Source organism: Rhinoderma darwinii, chromosome 3 (assembly GCF_050947455.1).
Source record: "Rhinoderma darwinii isolate aRhiDar2 chromosome 3, aRhiDar2.hap1, whole genome shotgun sequence".
NCBI lineage: Eukaryota > Metazoa > Chordata > Amphibia > Anura > Rhinodermatidae > Rhinoderma > Rhinoderma darwinii.
In genome coordinates, this window is record NC_134689.1 from 414,754,530 (window position 1) to 414,776,532 (window position 22,003).

Here is a 22,003-nt window from a genome sequence, read left to right on the forward strand (position 1 = left end):
GATTTTGAATCGTAATTACATGTACTGCCTGTTTAATAGAAATATCCAAACTGCACTCTATTGTCAAGGGTTCCATGGTGTAATGGTTAGCACTCTGAATCCAGCAGTCCAAGTTCAACTCTCGGTGGGACCTTGCCACAGTTCAATTCCTTCTGAGTGTAATCCTTTTTCAATGAGGTATTGTATTGATAGTTATTGTTGTACGCCATAAACACGATTTAACAACAAAAAAAATGTGATAATATTCTCTCGTAGAGATAATTAAACCAATGTAATTGAGGGCATATAAAATTAACAAATTTAAAGAGTATTTTTATGGCATGTAATGCAAACACTGGCTCTACTTCCAGCTCGTAGGGTGTTCAGTACAGACAGACCTTGGAAATTAGTATGATCCACATTGTAGATTATCCAAATGGAAACTAATTTACAGTCTTTTTGCCTTGGCAGTAGCTGCCTGACACTGGTTACAACAGTTAAGTTTTCAGTCAACTGAAATTCATAATTTCATTTCTCAGTTTTTTCCCATTGAGTTGTTAAAAGTATTTTCCCTTTCCAAATGCAGGGTTCTAGCTTTTGTTATATAACCGCAATAGAAAATAATTGTACATCTTGGTGATCATGCAGGCACAGAAGCTATGCCCTCTTGATTATTGTGGGAGGTCGATTTTGAATGATAGCCGACGTGTTATTGTAATTACACGTACTGCCTGTTTAGTAGAAATATCCAAACTGCACTCTATTGTCAAGGGTTCCATGGTGTAATGGTTAGCACTCTGAATCCAGCAATCCGAGTTCAACTCTCAGTGGGACCTTGCCACAGTTTAATTCCTTTTGAGTGTAATCCTTTTTCAATGAGGTATTGTATTGATAGTGATTGTTGTACGCCATAAACACGATTTAACAACAAAAAAAATGTGATAATATTCTCTCGTAGAGATAATTAAAGCAATGTAATTGAGGGCATATAAAATTAACAAATTTAAAGAGTATTTTTATGGCATGTAATGCAAACACTGGCTCTACTTCCAGCTCGTAGTGTGTTCAGTACAGACAGACCTTGGAAATTAGTATTATCCACATTGTAGATCATCCAAATGGAAACTAATTTACAGTCTTTTTGCCTTGGCTGTAGCTGCCTGACACTGGTTACAACAGTTACGTTTTCAGTCAACTGAAATTCATAATTTCATTTCCCATTTTTTTCCCATTGAGTTGTTAATAGTATTTTCCCTTTCCAAATGCAGGGTTCTAGCTTTTGTTATATAACCGCAATAGAAAATAATTGTACATCTTGGTGATCATGCAGGCACAGAAGCTATGCCCTCTTGATTATTGTGGGAGGTCGATTTTGAATGATAGCCGACCTGTTATGGTAATTACACGTACTGCCTGTTTAGTAGAAATATCCCAACTGCACTCTATTGTCAAGGGTTCCATGGTGTAATGGTTAGCTCTCTGAATCCAGCAATCCGAGTTCAACTCTCGGTGGGACCTTGACACAGTTTAATTCCTTCTGAGTGTAATCCTTTTTCAATGAGGTATTGTATTGATAGTTATTGTTGTACGCCATAAACACGATTTAACAACAAAAAAAATGTGATAATATTCTCTCGTAGAGATAATTAAACCAATGTAATTGAGGGCATATAAAATTAACAAATTTAAAGAGTATTTTTATGGCATGTAATGCAAACACTGGCTCTACTTCCAGCTCGTAGTGTGTTCAGTACAGACAGACCTTGGAAATTAGTATTATCCACATTGTAGATTATCCAAATGGAAACTAATTTACAGTCTTTTTGCCGTGGCAGTAGCTGCCTGACACTGGTTACAACAGTTAAGTTTTCAGTCAACTGAAATTCATAATTTCATTTCCCATTTTTTTCCCATTGAGTTGTTAATAGTATTTTCCCTTTCCAAATGCAGGGTTCTAGCTTTTGTTATATAACCGCAATAGAAAATAATTGTACATCTTGGTGATCATGCAGGCACAGAAGCTATGCCCTCTTGATTATTGTGGGAGGTCGATTTTGAATGATAGCCGACGTGTTATTGTAATTACACGTACTGCCTGTTTAGTAGAAATATCCAAACCACACTCTATTGTCAAGGGTTCCATGGTGTAATGGTTAGTACTCTGGACTCTGAATCCAGCAATCCGAGTTCAACTCTCGGTGGGACCTTGCCACAGTTTAATTCCTTCTGAGTGTAATCCTTCTTTAATGAGGTATTGTATTGATAGTGATTGTTGTACGCCATAAACACGATTTAACAACAAAAAAATGTGATAATATTCTCTCGTAGAGATAATTAAACCAATGTAATTGAGGGCATATAAAATTAACAAATTTAAAGAGTATTTTTATGGCATGTAATGCAAACACTGGCTCTACTTCCAGCTCGTAGTGTGTTCAGTACAGACAGACCTTGGAAATTAGTATTATCCACATTGTAGATCATCCAAATGGAAACTAATTTACAGTCTTTTTGCCTTGGCTGTAGCTGCCTGACACTGGTTACAACAGTTACGTTTTTAGTCAACTGAAATTCATAATTTCATTTCCCATTTGTTTCCCATTGAGTTGTTAATAGTATTTTCCCTTTCCAAATGCAGGGTTCTAGCTTTTGTTATATAACCGCAATAGAAAATAATTGTACATCTTGGTGATCATGCAGGCACAGAAGCTATGCCCTCTTGATTATTGTGGGAGGTCGATTTTGAATGATAGCCGACCTGTTATGGTAATTACACGTACTGCCTGTTTAGTAGAAATATCCAAACTGCACTCTATTGTCAAGGGTTCCATGGTGTAATGGTTAGCACTCTGTATCCAGCAATCCAAGTTCAACTCTCGGTGGGACCTTGCCTCAGCTTAATTCCTTCTGAGTATAATCCTTTTTTCAATGAGGTATAGTATTGATAGTTATTGTTGTACGCCATAAACACGATTTAACAACAAAAAAAATGTGATAATATTCTCTCGTAGAGATAATTAAACCAATGTAATTGAGGGCATATAAAATTAACAAATTTAAAGAGTATTTTTATGGCATGTAATGCAAACACTGGCTCTACTTCCAGCTCGTAGTGTGTTCAGTACAGACAGACCTTGGAAATTAGTATTATCCACATTGTAGATTATCCAAATGGAAACTAATTTACAGTCTTTTTGCCTTGGCAGTAGCTGTCTGACACTGGTTACAACAGTTAAGTTTTCAGTCAACTGAAATCCATAATTTCATTTCTCAGTTTTTTCCCATTGAGTTGTTAATATTATTTTCCCTTTCCAAATGCAGGGTTCTAGCTTTTGTTATGTAACTGCAATAGAAAATAATTGTACATCTTGGTGATCATGCAGGCACAGAAGCTATGCCCTCTTGATTATTGTGGGAGGTCGATTTTGAATGATAGCCGACGTGTTATTGTAATTACACGTACTGCCTGTTTAGTAGAAATATCCAAACTGCACTCTATTGTCAAGGGTTCCATGGTGTAATGTTTAGTACTCTGGACTCTGAATCCAGCAATCCGAGTTCAACTCTCGGTGGGACCTTGCCACAGTTTAATTCATTCTGAGTGTAATCCTTTTTTAATGAGGTATTGTATTGATAGTGATTGTTGTACGATATAAACACGATTTAACAACAAAAAAAATGTGATAATATTCTCTTGTAGAGATAATTAAACCAATGTAATTGAGAGCATATGAAATCAACAAATTTAAAGAGACTTTTTATGGCATGTAATGCAAACACTGGCTCTACTTCCAGCTCGTAGTGTGTTCAGTACAGACAGACCTTGGAAATTAGTATTATCCACATTGTAGATTATCCAAATGGAAACTAATTTACAGTCTTTTTGCCTTGGCAGTAGCTGCCTGACACTGGTTACAACAGTTAAGTTTTCAGTCAACTGAAATTCATAATTTCATTTCTCAGTTTTTTCCCATTGAGTTGTTAATAGTATTTTCCCTTTCCAAATGCAGGGTTCTAGCTTTTGTTATATAACCGCAATAGAAAATAATTGTACATCTTGGTGATCATGCAGGCACAGAAGCTATGCCCTCTTGTTTATTGTGGGAGGTCGATTTTGAATCGTAATTACATGTACTGCCTGTTTAATAGAAATATCCAAACTGCACTCTATTGTCAAGGGTTCCATGGTGTAATGGTTAGCACTCTGAATCCAGCAGTCCGAGTTAAACTCTCGGTGGGACCTTGCCACAGTTTAATTCCTTCTGAGTGTAATCCTTTTTCAATGAGGTATTGTATTGATAGTTATTGTTGTACGCCATAAACACGATTTAACAACAAAAAAAATGTGATAATATTCTCTCGTAGAGATAATTAAACCAATGTAATTACGGGCATATAAAATTAACAAATTTAAAGAGTATTTTTATGGCATGTAATGCAAACACTAGCTCTACTTCCAGCTCGTAGTGTGTTCAGTACAGACAGACCTTGGAAATTAGTATTATCCACATTGTAGATTATCCAAATGGAAACTAATTTACAGTCTTTTTGCCTTGGCAGTAGCTGCCTGACACTGGTTACAACAGTTAAGTTTTCAGTCAACTGAAATTCATAATTTCATTTCCCAGTTTTTTCCCATTGAGTTGTTAATAGTATTTTCCCTTTCCAAATGCAGGGTTCTAGCTTTTGTTATATAACCGCAATAGAAAATAATTGTACATCTTGGTGATCATGCAGGCACAGAAGCTATGCCCTCTTGATTATTGTGGGAGGTCGATTTTGAATGATAGCCGACGTGTTATTGTAATTACACGTACTGCCTGTTTAGTAGAAATATCCAAACTGCACTCTATTGTCAATGGTTCCATGGTGTAAAGGTTAGCACTCTGGACTCTGAAACCAGCAATCCGAGTTAAACTCTCGGTGGGACCTTGCCACAGTTTAATTCCTTCTGAGTGTAATCCTTTTTTAATGAGGTATTGTATTGATAGTGATTGTTGTACGCCATAAACACGATTTAACAACAAAAAAATGTGATAATATTCTCTCGTAGAGATAATTAAACCAATGTAATTGAGGGCATATAAAATTAACAAATTTAAAGAGTATTTTTATGGCATGTAATGCAAACACTGGCTCTACTTCCAGCTCGTAGTGTGTTCAGTACAGACAGACCTTGGAAATTAGTATTATCCACATTGTAGATCATCCAAATGGAAACTAATTTACAGTCTTTTTGCCTTGGCTGTAGCTGCCTGACACTGGTTACAACAGTTAAGTTTTCAGTCAACTGAAATTCATAATTTCATTTCCCAGTTTTTTCCCATTGAGTTGTTAATAGTATTTTCCCTTTCCAAATGCAGGGTTCTAGCTTTTGTTATATAACCGCAATAGAAAATAATTGTACATCTTGGTGATCATGCAGGCACAGAAGCTATGCCCTCTTGATTATTGTGGGAGGTCGATTTTGAATGATAGCCGACCTGTTATTGTAATTACACGTACTGCCTGTTTAGTGGAAATATCCAAACTGCACTCTATTGTCAAGGGTTCCATGGTGTAATGGTTAGCACTCTGTATCCAGCAATCCAAGTTCAACTCTCGGTGGGACCTTGCCTCAGCTTAATTCCTTCTGAGTATAATCCTTTTTTCAATGAGGTATAGTATTGATAGTTATTGTTGTACGCCATAAACACGATTTAACAACAAAAAAAATGTGATAATATTCTCTCGTAGAGATAATTAAACCAATGTAATTGAGGGCATATAAAATTAACAAATTTAAAGAGTATTTTTATGGCATGTAATGCAAACACTGGCTCTACTTCCAGCTCGTAGTGTGTTCAGTACAGACAGACCTTGGAAATTAGTATTATCCACATTGTAGATTATCCAAATGGAAACTAATTTACAGTCTTTTTGCCTTGGCAGTAGGTGTCTGACACTGGTTACAACAGTTAAGTTTTCAGTCAACTGAAATCCATAATTTCATTTCTCAGTTTTTTCCCATTGAGTTGTTAATATTATTTTCCCTTTCCAAATGCAGGGTTCTAGCTTTTGTTATGTAACTGCAATAGAAAATAATTGTACATCTTGGTGATCATGCAGGCACAGAAGCTATGCCCTCTTGATTATTGTGGGAGGTCGATTTTGAATGATAGCCGACGTGTTATTGTAATTACACGTACTGCCTGTTTAGTAGAAATATCCAAACTGCACTCTATTGTCAAGGGTTCCATGGTGTAATGTTTAGTACTCTGGACTCTGAATCCAGCAATCCGAGTTCAACTCTCGGTGGGACCTTGCCACAGTTTAATTCATTCTGAGTGTAATCCTTTTTTAATGAGGTATTGTATTGATAGTGATTGTTGTACGATATAAACACGATTTAACAACAAAAAAAATGTGATAATATTCTCTTGTAGAGATAATTAAACCAATGTAATTGAGAGCATATGAAATCAACAAATTTAAAGAGACTTTTTATGGCATGTAATGCAAACACTGGCTCTACTTCCAGCTCGTAGTGTGTTCAGTACAGACAGACCTTGGAAATTAGTATTATCCACATTGTAGATTATCCAAATGGAAACTAATTTACAGTCTTTTTGCCTTGGCAGTAGCTGCCTGACACTGGTTACAACAGTTAAGTTTTCAGTCAACTGAAATTCATAATTTCATTTCTCAGTTTTTTCCCATTGAGTTGTTAATAGTATTTTCCCTTTCCAAATGCAGGGTTCTAGCTTTTGTTATATAACCGCAATAGAAAATAATTGTACATCTTGGTGATCATGCAGGCACAGAAGCTATGCCCTCTTGTTTATTGTGGGAGGTCGATTTTGAATCGTAATTACATGTACTGCCTGTTTAATAGAAATATCCAAACTGCACTCTATTGTCAAGGGTTCCATGGTGTAATGGTTAGCACTCTGAATCCAGCAGTCCGAGTTAAACTCTCGGTGGGACCTTGCCACAGTTTAATTCCTTCTGAGTGTAATCCTTTTTCAATGAGGTATTGTATTGATAGTTATTGTTGTACGCCATAAACACGATTTAACAACAAAAAAAATGTGATAATATTCTCTCGTAGAGATAATTAAACCAATGTAATTACGGGCATATAAAATTAACAAATTTAAAGAGTATTTTTATGGCATGTAATGCAAACACTAGCTCTACTTCCAGCTCGTAGTGTGTTCAGTACAGACAGACCTTGGAAATTAGTATTATCCACATTGTAGATTATCCAAATGGAAACTAATTTACAGTCTTTTTGCCTTGGCAGTAGCTGCCTGACACTGGTTACAACAGTTAAGTTTTCAGTCAACTGAAATTCATAATTTCATTTCCCAGTTTTTTCCCATTGAGTTGTTAATAGTATTTTCCCTTTCCAAATGCAGGGTTCTAGCTTTTGTTATATAACCGCAATAGAAAATAATTGTACATCTTGGTGATCATGCAGGCACAGAAGCTATGCCCTCTTGATTATTGTGGGAGGTCGATTTTGAATGATAGCCGACGTGTTATTGTAATTACACGTACTGCCTGTTTAGTAGAAATATCCAAACTGCACTCTATTGTCAATGGTTCCATGGTGTAAAGGTTAGCACTCTGGACTCTGAAACCAGCAATCCGAGTTAAACTCTCGGTGGGACCTTGCCACAGTTTAATTCCTTCTGAGTGTAATCCTTTTTTAATGAGGTATTGTATTGATAGTGATTGTTGTACGCCATAAACACGATTTAACAACAAAAAAATGTGATAATATTCTCTCGTAGAGATAATTAAACCAATGTAATTGAGGGCATATAAAATTAACAAATTTAAAGAGTATTTTTATGGCATGTAATGCAAACACTGGCTCTACTTCCAGCTCGTAGTGTGTTCAGTACAGACAGACCTTGGAAATTAGTATTATCCACATTGTAGATCATCCAAATGGAAACTAATTTACAGTCTTTTTGCCTTGGCTGTAGCTGCCTGACACTGGTTACAACAGTTAAGTTTTCAGTCAACTGAAATTCATAATTTCATTTCCCAGTTTTTTCCCATTGAGTTGTTAATAGTATTTTCCCTTTCCAAATGCAGGGTTCTAGCTTTTGTTATATAACCGCAATAGAAAATAATTGTACATCTTGGTGATCATGCAGGCACAGAAGCTATGCCCTCTTGATTATTGTGGGAGGTCGATTTTGAATGATAGCCGACCTGTTATTGTAATTACACGTACTGCCTGTTTAGTGGAAATATCCAAACTGCACTCTATTGTCAAGGGTTCCATGGAGTAATGGTTAGCACTCTGAATCCAGCAATCCGAGTTCAACTCTCGGTGGGACCTTGCCACAGCTTAATTCCTTCTGAGTGTAATCCTTTTTTCAATGAGGTATAGTATTGATAGTTATTGTTGTACGCCATAAACACGATTTAACAACAAAAAAAATGTGATAATATTCTCTCGTAGAGATAATTAAACCAATGTAATTGAGGGCATATAAAATTAACAAATTTAAAGAGTATTTTTATGGCATGTAATGCAAACACTGGCCCTACTTCCAGCTCGTAGTGTGTTCAGTACAGACAGACCTTGGAAATTAGTATTATCCACATTGTAGATTATCCAAATGGAAACTAATTTACAGTCTTTTTGCCTTGGCAGTAGCTGCCTGACACTGGTTACAACAGTTAAGTTTTCAGTCAACTGAAATTCATAATTTCATTTCTCAGTTTTTTCCCATTGAGTTGTTAATAGTATTTTCCCTTTCCAAATGCAGGGTTCTAGCTTTTGTTATATAACCGCAATAGAAAATAATTGTACATCTTGGTGATCATGCAGGCACAGAAGCTATGCCCTCTTGTTTATTGTGGGAGGTCGATTTTGAATCGTAATTACATGTACTGCCTGTTTAATAGAAATATCCAAACTGCACTCTATTGTCAAGGGTTCCATGGTGTAATGGTTAGCACTCTGAATCCAGCAGTCCGAGTTAAACTCTCGGTGGGACCTTGCCACAGGTTAATTCCTTCTGAGTGTAATCCTTTTTCAATGAGGTATTGTATTGATAGTTATTGTTGTACGCCATAAACACGATTTAACAACAAAAAAAATTTGATAATATTCTCTCGTAGAGATAATTAAACCAATGTAATTGAGGGCATATAAAATTAACAAATTTAAAGAGTATTTTTATGGCATGTAATGCAAACACTGGCTCTACTTCCAGCTCGTAGGGTGTTCAGTACAGACAGACCTTGGAAATTAGTATTATCCACATTGTAGATTATCCAAATGGAAACTAATTTACAGTCTTTTTGCCTTGGCAGTAGCTGCCTGACACTGGTTACAACAGTTAAGTTTTCAGTCAACTGAAATTCATAATTTCATTTCTCAGTTTTTTCCCATTGAGTTGTTAATAGTATTTTCCCTTTCCAAATGCAGGGTTCTAGCTTTTGTTATATAACCACAATAGAAAATAATTGTACATCTTGGTGATCATGCAGGCACAGAAGCTATGCCCTCTTGATTATTGTGGGAGGTCGATTTTGAATGATAGCCGACCTGTTATGGTAATTACACGTACTGCCTGTTTAGTAGAAATATCCAAACTGCACTATATTTTCAAGGGTTCCATGGTGTAATGGTTAGCACTCTGAATCCAGCAATCCGAGTTCAACTCTCGGTGGGACCTTGCCACAGTTTAATTCCTTCTGAGTGTAATCCTTTTTCAATGAGGTATTGTATTGATAGTGATTGTTGTACGGCATAAACACGATTTAACAACAAAAAAAATGTGATAATATTCTCTCGTAGAGATAATTAAAGCAATGTAATTGAGGGCATATAAAATTAACAAATTTAAATAGTCTTTTTATGGCATGTAATGCAAACACTGGCTCCACTTCCAGCTCGTAGTGTGTTCAGTACAGACAGACCTTGGAAATTAGTATTATCCACATTGTAGATTATCCAAATGGAAACTAATTTACAGTCTTTTTGCCTTGGCAGTAGCTTCCTGACACTGGTTACAACAGTTAAGTTTTCAGTCAACTGAAATTCATAATTTCATTTCCCAGTTTTTTTCCCATTGAGTTGTTAATAGTATTTTCCCTTTCCAAATGCAGGGTTCTAGCTTTTGTTATATAACCGCAATAGAAAATAATTGTACATCTTGGTGATCATGCAGGCACAGAAGCTATGCCCTCTTGATTATTGTGGGAGGTCGATTTTGAATGATAGCCGACCTGTTATTGTAATTACACGTACTGCCTGTTTAGTAGAAATATCCAAACTGCACTCTATTTTCAAGGGGTCCATTGTGTAATGGTTAGGACTCTGAATCCAGCAATCCGAGTTCAACTCTCGGTGGGACCTTGCCACAGTTTTATTCCTTTTGAGTGTAATCCTTTTTCAATGAGGTATTGTATTGATAGTGATTGTTGTACGCCATAAACACGATTTAACAACCAAAAAAATGTGATAATATTCTCTCGTAGAGATAATTAAACCAATGTAATTGAGGGCATATGAAATTAACAAATTTAAAGAGTCTTTTTATGGCATGTAATGCAAACACTGGCTCTACTTCCAGCTCGTAGTGTGTTCAGTACAGACAGACCTTGGAAATTAGTATTATCCAGATTGTAGATTATCCAAATGGAAACTAATTTACAGTCTTTTTGCCTTGGCAGTAGCTGCCTTACACTGGTTACAACAGTTAAGTTTTCAGTCAACTGAAATTCATAATTTCATTTCCCAGTTTTTTCCCATTAAGTTGTTAATAGTATTTTCCCTTTCCAAATGCAGGGTTCTAGCTTTTGTTATATAACCGCAATAGAAAATAATTGTACATCTTGGTGATCATGCAGGCACAGAAGCTATGCCCTCTTGATTATTGTGGGAGGTCGATTTTGAATGATAGCCGACCTGTTATTGTAATTACACGTACTGCCTGTTTAGTAGAAATATCCAAACTGTCAAGGGTTCCATGGTGTAATGGTTAGTACTCTGGACTCTGAATCCAGCAATCCGAGTTCAACTCTCGGTGGGACCTTGCCACAGTTTAATTCATTCTGAGTGTAATCCTTTTTTAATGAGGTATTGTATTGATAGTGATTGTTGTACGCCATAAACACGATTTAACAACAAAAAAAATGTGATAATATTCTCTTGTAGAGATAATTAAACCAATGTAATTGAGAGCATATGAAATCAACAAATTTAAAGAGTCTTTTTATGGCATGTAATGCAAACACTGGCTCTACTTCCAGCTCGTAGTGTGTTCAGTACAGACAGACCTTGGAAATTAGTATTATCCACATTGTAGATTATCCAAATGGAAACTAATTTACAGTCTTTTTGCCTTGGCAGTAGCTGCCTGACACTGGTTACAACAGTTAAGTTTTCAGTCAACTGAAATTCATAATTTCATTTCTCAGTTTTTTCCCATTGAGTTGTTAATAGTATTTTCCCTTTCCAAATGCAGGGTTCTAGCTTTTGTTATATAACCGCAATAGAAAATAATTGTACATCTTGGTGATCATGCAGGCACAGAAGCTATGCCCTCTTGATTATTGTGGGAGGTCGATTTTGAATCGTAATTACATGTACTGCCTGTTTAATAGAAATATCCAAACTGCACTCTATTGTCAAGGGTTCCATGGTGTAATGGTTAGCACTCTGAATCCAGCAGTCCAAGTTCAACTCTCGGTGGGACCTTGCCACAGTTCAATTCCTTCTGAGTGTAATCCTTTTTCAATGAGGTATTGTATTGATAGTTATTGTTGTACGCCATAAACACGATTTAACAACAAAAAAAATGTGATAATATTCTCTCGTAGAGATAATTAAACCAATGTAATTGAGGGCATATAAAATTAACAAATTTAAAGAGTATTTTTATGGCATGTAATGCAAACACTGGCTCTACTTCCAGCTCGTAGGGTGTTCAGTACAGACAGACCTTGGAAATTAGTATGATCCACATTGTAGATTATCCAAATGGAAACTAATTTACAGTCTTTTTGCCTTGGCAGTAGCTGCCTGACACTGGTTACAACAGTTAAGTTTTCAGTCAACTGAAATTCATAATTTCATTTCTCAGTTTTTTCCCATTGAGTTGTTAAAAGTATTTTCCCTTTCCAAATGCAGGGTTCTAGCTTTTGTTATATAACCGCAATAGAAAATAATTGTACATCTTGGTGATCATGCAGGCACAGAAGCTATGCCCTCTTGATTATTGTGGGAGGTCGATTTTGAATGATAGCCGACCTGTTATGGTAATTACACGTACTGCCTGTTTAGTAGAAATATCCAAACTGCACTCTATTGTCAAGGGTTCCATGGTGTAATGGTTAGCTCTCTGAATCCAGCAATCCGAGTTCAACTCTCGGTGGGACCTTGACACAGTTTAATTCTTTCTGAGTGTAATCCTTTTTCAATGAGGTATTGTATTGATAGTTATTGTTGTACGCCATAAACACGATTTAACAACAACAAAAATGTGATAATATTCTCTCGTAGAGATAATTAAACCAATGTAATTGAGGGCATATAAAATTAACAAATTTAAAGAGTATTTTTATGGCATGTAATGCAAACACTGGCTCTACTTCCAGCTCGTAGTGTGTTCAGTACAGACAGACCTTGGAAATTAGTATTATCCACATTGTAGATTATCCAAATGGAAACTCATTTACAGTCTTTTTGCCTTGGCAGTAGCTGCCTGACACTGGTTACAACAGTTAAGTTTTCAGTCAACTGAAATTCATAATTTCATTTCTCAGTTTTTTCCCATTGAGTTGTTAATAGTATTTTCCCTTTCCAAATGCAGGGTTCTAGCTTTTGTTATATAACCGCAATAGAAAATAATTGTACATCTTGGTGATCATGCAGGCACAGAAGCTATGCCCTCTTGATTATTGTGGGAGGTCGATTTTGAATGATAGCCGACGTGTTATTGTAATTACACGTACTGCCTGTTTAGTAGAAATATCCAAACTGCACTCTATTGTCAAGGGTTCCATGGTGTAATGGTTAGCACTCTGAATCCAGCAATCCGAGTTCAACTCTCAGTGGGACCTTGCCACAGTTTAATTCCTTTTGAGTGTAATCCTTTTTCAATGAGGTATTGTATTGATAGTGATTGTTGTACGCCATAAACACGATTTAACAACAAAAAAAATGTGATAATATTCTCTCGTAGAGATAATTAAAGCAATGTAATTGAGGGCATATAAAATTAACAAATTTAAAGAGTATTTTTATGGCATGTAATGCAAACACTGGCTCTACTTCCAGCTCGTAGTGTGTTCAGTACAGACAGACCTTGGAAATTAGTATTATCCACATTGTAGATCATCCAAATGGAAACTAATTTACAGTCTTTTTGCCTTGGCTGTAGCTGCCTGACACTGGTTACAACAGTTACGTTTTCAGTCAACTGAAATTCATAATTTCATTTCCCATTTTTTTCCCATTGAGTTGTTAATAGTATTTTCCCTTTCCAAATGCAGGGTTCTAGCTTTTGTTATATAACCGCAATAGAAAATAATTGTACATCTTGGTGATCATGCAGGCACAGAAGCTATGCCCTCTTGATTATTGTGGGAGGTCGATTTTGAATGATAGCCGACCTGTTATGGTAATTACACGTACTGCCTGTTTAGTAGAAATATCCCAACTGCACTCTATTGTCAAGGGTCCCATGGTGTAATGGTTAGCACTCTGAATCCAGCAATCCGAGTTCAACTCTCGGTGGGACCTTGACACAGTTTAATTCCTTCTGAGTGTAATCCTTTTTCAATGAGGTATTGTATTGATAGTTATTGTTGTACGCCATAAACACGATTTAACAACAAAAAAAATGTGATAATATTCTCTCGTAGAGATAATTAAACCAATGTAATTGAGGGCATATAAAATTAACAAATTTAAAGAGTATTTTTATGGCATGTAATGCAAACACTGGCTCTACTTCCAGCTCGTAGTGTGTTCAGTACAGACAGACCTTGGAAATTAGTATTATCCACATTGTAGATTATCCAAATGGAAACTAATTTACAGTCTTTTTGCCGTGGCAGTAGCTGCCTGACACTGGTTACAACAGTTAAGTTTTCAGTCAACTGAAATTCATAATTTCATTTCCCATTTTTTTCCCATTGAGTTGTTAATAGTATTTTCCCTTTCCAAATGCAGGGTTCTAGCTTTTGTTATATAACCGCAATAGAAAATAATTGTACATCTTGGTGATCATGCAGGCACAGAAGCTATGCCCTCTTGATTATTGTGGGAGGTCGATTTTGAATGATAGCCGACGTGTTATTGTAATTACACGTACTGCCTGTTTAGTAGAAATATCCAAACCACACTCTATTGTCAAGGGTTCCATGGTGTAATGGTTAGTACTCTGGACTCTGAATCCAGCAATCCGAGTTCAACTCTCGGTGGGACCTTGCCACAGTTTAATTCCTTCTGAGTGTAATCCTTCTTTAATGAGGTATTGTATTGATAGTGATTGTTGTACGATATAAACACGATTTAACAACAAAAAAAATGTGATAATATTCTCTTGTAGAGATAATTAAACCAATGTAATTGAGAGCATATGAAATCAACAAATTTAAAGAGTCTTTTTATGGCATGTAATGCAAACACTGGCTCTACTTCCAGCTCGTAGTGTGTTCAGTACAGACAGACCTTGGAAATTAGTATTATCCACATTGTAGATTATCCAAATGGAAACTAATTTACAGTCTTTTTGCCTTGGCAGTAGCTGCCTGACACTGGTTACAACAGTTAAGTTTTCAGTCAACTGAAATTCATAATTTCATTTCTCAGTTTTTTCCCATTGAGTTGTTAATAGTATTTTCCCTTTCCAAATGCAGGGTTCTAGCTTTTGTTATATAACCGCAATAGAAAATAATTGTACATCTTGGTGATCATGCAGGCACAGAAGCTATGCCCTCTTGTTTATTGTGGGAGGTCGATTTTGAATCGTAATTACATGTACTGCCTGTTTAATAGAAATATCCAAACTGCACTCTATTGTCAAGGGTTCCATGGTGTAATGGTTAGCACTCTGAATCCAGCAGTCCGAGTTAAACTCTCGGTGGGACCTTGCCACAGTTTAATTCCTTCTGAGTGTAATCCTTTTTCAATGAGGTATTGTATTGATAGTTATTGTTGTACGCCATAAACACGATTTAACAACAAAAAAAATGTGATAATATTCTCTCGTAGAGATAATTAAACCAATGTAATTACGGGCATATAAAATTAACAAATTTAAAGAGTATTTTTATGGCATGTAATGCAAACACTAGCTCTACTTCCAGCTCGTAGTGTGTTCAGTACAGACAGACCTTGGAAATTAGTATTATCCACATTGTAGATTATCCAAATGGAAACTAATTTACAGTCTTTTTGCCTTGGCAGTAGCTGCCTGACACTGGTTACAACAGTTAAGTTTTCAGTCAACTGAAATTCATAATTTCATTTCCCAGTTTTTTCCCATTGAGTTGTTAATAGTATTTTCCCTTTCCAAATGCAGGGTTCTAGCTTTTGTTATATAACCGCAATAGAAAATAATTGTACATCTTGGTGATCATGCAGGCACAGAAGCTATGCCCTCTTGATTATTGTGGGAGGTCGATTTTGAATGATAGCCGACGTGTTATTGTAATTACACGTACTGCCTGTTTAGTAGAAATATCCAAACTGCACTCTATTGTCAATGGTTCCATGGTGTAAAGGTTAGCACTCTGGACTCTGAAACCAGCAATCCGAGTTAAACTCTCGGTGGGACCTTGCCACAGTTTAATTCCTTCTGAGTGTAATCCTTTTTTAATGAGGTATTGTATTGATAGTGATTGTTGTACGCCATAAACACGATTTAACAACAAAAAAATGTGATAATATTCTCTCGTAGAGATAATTAAACCAATGTAATTGAGGGCATATAAAATTAACAAATTTAAAGAGTATTTTTATGGCATGTAATGCAAACACTGGCTCTACTTCCAGCTCGTAGTGTGTTCAGTACAGACAGACCTTGGAAATTAGTATTATCCACATTGTAGATCATCCAAATGGAAACTAATTTACAGTCTTTTTGCCTTGGCTGTAGCTGCCTGACACTGGTTACAACAGTTAAGTTTTCAGTCAACTGAAATTCATAATTTCATTTCCCAGTTTTTTCCCATTGAGTTGTTAATAGTATTTTCCCTTTCCAAATGCAGGGTTCTAGCTTTTGTTATATAACCGCAATAGAAAATAATTGTACATCTTGGTGATCATGCAGGCACAGAAGCTATGCCCTCTTGATTATTGTGGGAGGTCGATTTTGAATGATAGCCGACCTGTTATTGTAATTACACGTACTGCCTGTTTAGTGGAAATATCCAAACTGCACTCTATTGTCAAGGGTTCCATGGAGTAATGGTTAGCACTCTGAATCCAGCAATCCGAGTTCAACTCTCGGTGGGACCTTGCCACAGCTTAATTCCTTCTGAGTGTAATCCTTTTTTCAATGAGGTATAGTATTGATAGTTATTGTTGTACGCCATAAACACGATTTAACAACAAAAAAAATGTGATAATATTCTCTCGTAGAGATAATTAAACCAATGTAATTGAGGGCATATAAAATTAACAAATTTAAAGAGTATTTTTATGGCATGTAATGCAAACACTGGCTCTACTTCCAGCTCGTAGTGTGTTCAGTACAGACAGACCTTGGAAATTAGTATTATCCACATTGTAGATTATCCAAATGGAAACTAATTTACAGTCTTTTTGCCTTGGCAGTAGCTGCCTGACACTGGTTACAACAGTTAAGTTTTCAGTCAACTGAAATTCATAATTTCATTTCTCAGTTTTTTCCCATTGAGTTGTTAATAGTATTTTCCCTTTCCAAATGCAGGGTTCTAGCTTTTGTTATATAACCGCAATAGAAAATAATTGTACATCTTGGTGATCATGCAGGCACAGAAGCTATGCCCTCTTGTTTATTGTGGGAGGTCGATTTTGAATCGTAATTACATGTACTGCCTGTTTAATAGAAATATCCAAACTGCACTCTATTGTCAAGGGTTCCATGGTGTAATGGTTAGCACTCTGAATCCAGCAGTCCGAGTTAAACTCTCGGTGGGACCTTGCCACAGGTTAATTCCTTCTGAGTGTAATCCTTTTTCAATGAGGTATTGTATTGATAGTTATTGTTGTACGCCATAAACACGATTTAACAACAAAAAAAATTTGATAATATTCTCTCGTAGAGATAATTAAACCAATGTAATTGAGGGCATATAAAATTAACAAATTTAAAGAGTATTTTTATGGCATGTAATGCAAACACTGGCTCTACTTCCAGCTCGTAGGGTGTTCAGTACAGACAGACCTTGGAAATTAGTATTATCCACATTGTAGATTATCCAAATGGAAACTAATTTACAGTCTTTTTGCCTTGGCAGTAGCTGCCTGACACTGGTTACAACAGTTAAGTTTTCAGTCAACTGAAATTCATAATTTCATTTCTCAGTTTTTTCCCATTGAGTTGTTAATAGTATTTTCCCTTTCCAAATGCAGGGTTCTAGCTTTTGTTATATAACCACAATAGAAAATAATTGTACATCTTGGTGATCATGCAGGCACAGAAGCTATGCCCTCTTGATTATTGTGGGAGGTCGATTTTGAATGATAGCCGACCTGTTATGGTAATTACACGTACTGCCTGTTTAGTAGAAATATCCAAACTGCACTATATTTTCAAGGGTTCCATGGTGTAATGGTTAGCACTCTGAATCCAGCAATCCGAGTTCAACTCTCGGTGGGACATTGCCACAGTTTAATTCCTTCTGAGTGTAATCCTTTTTCAATGAGGTATTGTATTGATAGTGATTGTTGTACGGCATAAACACGATTTAACAACAAAAAAAATGTGATAATATTCTCTCGTAGAGATAATTAAAGCAATGTAATTGAGGGCATATAAAATTAACAAATTTAAATAGTCTTTTTATGGCATGTAATGCAAACACTGGCTCCACTTCCAGCTCGTAGTGTGTTCAGTACAGACAGACCTTGGAAATTAGTATTATCCACATTGTAGATTATCCAAATGGAAACTAATTTACAGTCTTTTTGCCTTGGCAGTAGCTTCCTGACACTGGTTACAACAGTTAAGTTTTCAGTCAACTGAAATTCATAATTTCATTTCCCAGTTTTTTTCCCATTGAGTTGTTAATAGTATTTTCCCTTTCCAAATGCAGGGTTCTAGCTTTTGTTATATAACCGCAATAGAAAATAATTGTACATCTTGGTGATCATGCAGGCACAGAAGCTATGCCCTCTTGATTATTGTGGGAGGTCGATTTTGAATGATAGCCGACCTGTTATTGTAATTACACGTACTGCCTGTTTAGTAGAAATATCCAAACTGCACTCTATTTTCAAGGGGTCCATTGTGTAATGGTTAGGACTCTGAATCCAGCAATCCGAGTTCAACTCTCGGTGGGACCTTGCCACAGTTTTATTCCTTTTGAGTGTAATCCTTTTTCAATGAGGTATTGTATTGATAGTGATTGTTGTACGCCATAAACACGATTTAACAACCAAAAAAATGTGATAATATTCTCTCGTAGAGATAATTAAACCAATGTAATTGAGGGCATATGAAATTAACAAATTTAAAGAGTCTTTTTATGGCATGTAATGCAAACACTGGCTCTACTTCCAGCTCGTAGTGTGTTCAGTACAGACAGACCTTGGAAATTAGTATTATCCAGATTGTAGATTATCCAAATGGAAACTAATTTACAGTCTTTTTGCCTTGGCAGTAGCTGCCTTACACTGGTTACAACAGTTAAGTTTTCAGTCAACTGAAATTCATAATTTCATTTCCCAGTTTTTTCCCATTAAGTTGTTAATAGTATTTTCCCTTTCCAAATGCAGGGTTCTAGCTTTTGTTATATAACCGCAATAGAAAATAATTGTACATCTTGGTGATCATGCAGGCACAGAAGCTATGCCCTCTTGATTATTGTGGGAGGTCGATTTTGAATGATAGCCGACCTGTTATTGTAATTCCACGTACTGCCTGTTTAGTAGAAATATCCAAACTGCACTTTATTTTCAAGGGTTCCATGGTGTAATGGTTAGCACTCTGGACTCTGAATCCAGCAATTCGAGTTCAACTCTCAGTGGGACCTTGCCACAGTTTAATTCCTTTTGAGTGTAATCCTTTTTCAATGAGGTATTGTATTGATAGTGATTGTTGTACGCCATAAACACGATTTAACAACAAAAATAATGTGATAATATTCTCTTGTAGAGATAATTAAACCAATGTAATTGAGGGCATATAAAATTAACAAATGTAAAGAGTCTTTTTATGGCATGTAATGCAAACACTGGCTCTACTTCAAGCTCGTAGTGTGTTCAGTACAGACAGACCTTGGAAATTAGTATTATCCACATTGTAGATTATCCAAATGGAAACTAATTTACAGTCTTTTTGCCTTGGCAGTAGCTGCCTGACACTGGTTACAACAGTTAAGTTTTCAGTCAACTGAAATTCATAATTTCATTTCCCAGTTTTTTCCCATTGAGTTGTTAATAGTATTTTCCCTTTCCAAATGCAGGGTTCTAGCTTTTGTTATATAACCGCAATAGAAAATAATTGTACATCTTGGTGATCATGCAGGCACAGAAGCTATGCCCTCTTGATTATTGTGGGAGGTCGATTTTGAATGATAGCCGACCTGTTATTGTAATTACACGTACTGCCTGTTTAGTAGAAATATCCAAACTGCATTCCATATTGTCAAGGGTTCCATGGTGTAATGGTTAGCACTCTGGACTCTGAATCCAGCAATCCAAGTTCAACTCTCGGTGGGAACTTGCCACAGTTTAATTCCTTTTGAGTGTAATCCTTTTTCAATGAGGTATTGTATTGATAGTGATTGTTGTACGCCATAAACACGATTTAACAACAAAAAAAATGTGATAATATTCTCTCGTAGAGATTATTAACCAATGTAATTGAGGGCATATAAAATTAACAAATTTAAATAGTCTTTTTATGGCATGTAATGCAAACACTGGCTCTACTTCCAGCTCGTAGTGTGTTCAGTTCAGACAGACCTTGGAAATTAGTATTATCCACATTGTAGATTATCCAAATGGAAACTAATTTACAGTCTTTTTGCCTTGGCTGTAGCTGCCTGACACTGGTTACGACAGTTAAGTTTTCAGTCAACTGAAATTCATAATTTCATTTCCCAGTTTTTTCCCATTGAGTTGTTAATAGTATTTTCCCTTTCCAAATGCAGGCTTCTAGCTTTTGTTATATAACCGCAATATAAAATAATTGTACGTCTTGGTGATCATGCAGGCACAGAAGCTATGCCCTCTTGATTATTGTGGGAGGTCGATTTTGAATGATAGCCGACCTGTTATTGTAATTCCACGTACTGCCTGTTTAGTAGAAATATCCAAACTGCACTCTATTTTCAAGGGTTCCATGGTGTAATGGTTAGCACTCTGGACTCTGAATCCAGCAATTCGAGTTCAACTCTCGGTGGGACCTTGCCACAGTTTAATTCCTTTTGAGTGTAATCCTTTTTCAATGAGGTATTGTATTCATAGTGATTGTTGTACGCCATAAACACGATTTAACAACAAAAAAAATGTGATAATATTCTCTCGTAGAGATTATTAAACCAATGTAATTGAGGGCATATAAAATTAACAAATTTAAAGAGTCTTTTTATGGCATGTAATGCAAACACTGGCTCTACTTCCAGCTCGTAGTGTGTTCAGTACAGACAGACCTTGGAAATTAGTATTAACCCCTTCCCGCTCCTTGACGTACTATTACGTCATGGCAGCTGTATCGTTCGCGCTCCATGCCGTAATAGTACGTCTCGGGAGTAACGGCCGTTTCGGCCGTCCTCCCGACACATACAGGAGCTGTGACGCTGCTGTCTTGTTCAGCAGCTGTCACAGCTCCTACAGCGGGGACCGATCGCTGTGTCCCCGCTGATTAACCCCTTAAAAGCCGCGTTCTATAGAGATCGCGGCTTTTTAGGGGTTAAGCTGCCATCGCCGGCCTGCTACGCGATAGCGGCCGGCGATGGTGACTATGGCAACCGGACACCAAACAATGGCGTCCGGCTATGCCATAGACGGAAGCCTAGTGGGTCCTGACAACGTCAGGACCCACTATGCTTGCTGTCAGTGAGTAGCTGACAGTTCTAATACACTGCACTACGCATGTAGTGCAGTGTATTAGAATAGCGATCAGGGCCTCCTGCCCTCAAGTCCCCTAGTGGGACAAAGTAATAAAGTAAAAAAAGATGTGTAAAAATAAGAAAATAAAAGTTTTAAAAGTAATAAAAGTAAAAGTCCCACTTTTTCCCTTATCAGTCCTTTATTATTAATAAAAATATATAAACAAACAAATAAACTATACATAATTGGTATCGCCGCGTCCGTAACGGCCTGAACTACAAAATTATTTTGTTATTTATCCCGCACGGTGAACGCCGTAAAAAAAAATATTAATAAACCGTACCACAATCACAATTGTTTGGTCACTTCACCTCCCAAAAAATGGAATAAAAAGAGATCAAAAAGTCGCATGTACCTAAAAATGGTACTGATGGAAAATACAGTTCGTTACGCAAAAAATAAGTCCTCGCACGGCTTTATTGATTGAAAAATAAAAACGTTCTGGCTCTTAGAATAAGGTAACACAAAAAGTGAATGATTGTTTACAAAACGTATTTTATTGTGCAAACGCCATAAGACATAAAAAAAAACTATAAACATCTGGTATCGCCGTGATCGTATCGCCCCGCAGAATAAAGTTAATATATCATTTATAGCGCACGGTGAACGCTGTAAAAAAAAAAGTATACAAAAACAATAGTAGAATTGCTGTTTATTAGTCACCACGCCACCTAAAAATGGAATAAAAACTGATCAAAAAGCTGCATGCACCCCATGAAAACTACAATGGATTCCTCA

The 22,003-nt window shown here is 36.4% G+C and overlaps 4 non-coding genes across 4 annotated transcripts; all 4 read left to right on the forward strand.

Annotated features, from left to right (window-relative positions):
* The first annotated feature begins 2,114 nt into the window (after positions 1–2,114).
* TRNAQ-CUG (transfer RNA glutamine (anticodon CUG)) lies at positions 2,115–2,186 on the forward strand. Its single transcript has one exon. It is a non-coding gene; the product is annotated as a tRNA-Gln (tRNA).
* An 8,769-nt stretch (positions 2,187–10,955) lies between these two features.
* TRNAQ-CUG (transfer RNA glutamine (anticodon CUG)) lies at positions 10,956–11,027 on the forward strand. Its single transcript has one exon. It is a non-coding gene; the product is annotated as a tRNA-Gln (tRNA).
* A 3,328-nt stretch (positions 11,028–14,355) lies between these two features.
* Positions 14,356–14,427, forward strand: TRNAQ-CUG (transfer RNA glutamine (anticodon CUG)). The gene has a single exon. It is a non-coding gene; the product is annotated as a tRNA-Gln (tRNA).
* Positions 14,428–20,489: 6,062 nt separating this feature from the next.
* Positions 20,490–20,561, forward strand: TRNAQ-CUG (transfer RNA glutamine (anticodon CUG)). Its single transcript has one exon. It is a non-coding gene; the product is annotated as a tRNA-Gln (tRNA).
* The last annotated feature ends 1,442 nt before the right edge of the window (positions 20,562–22,003 follow it).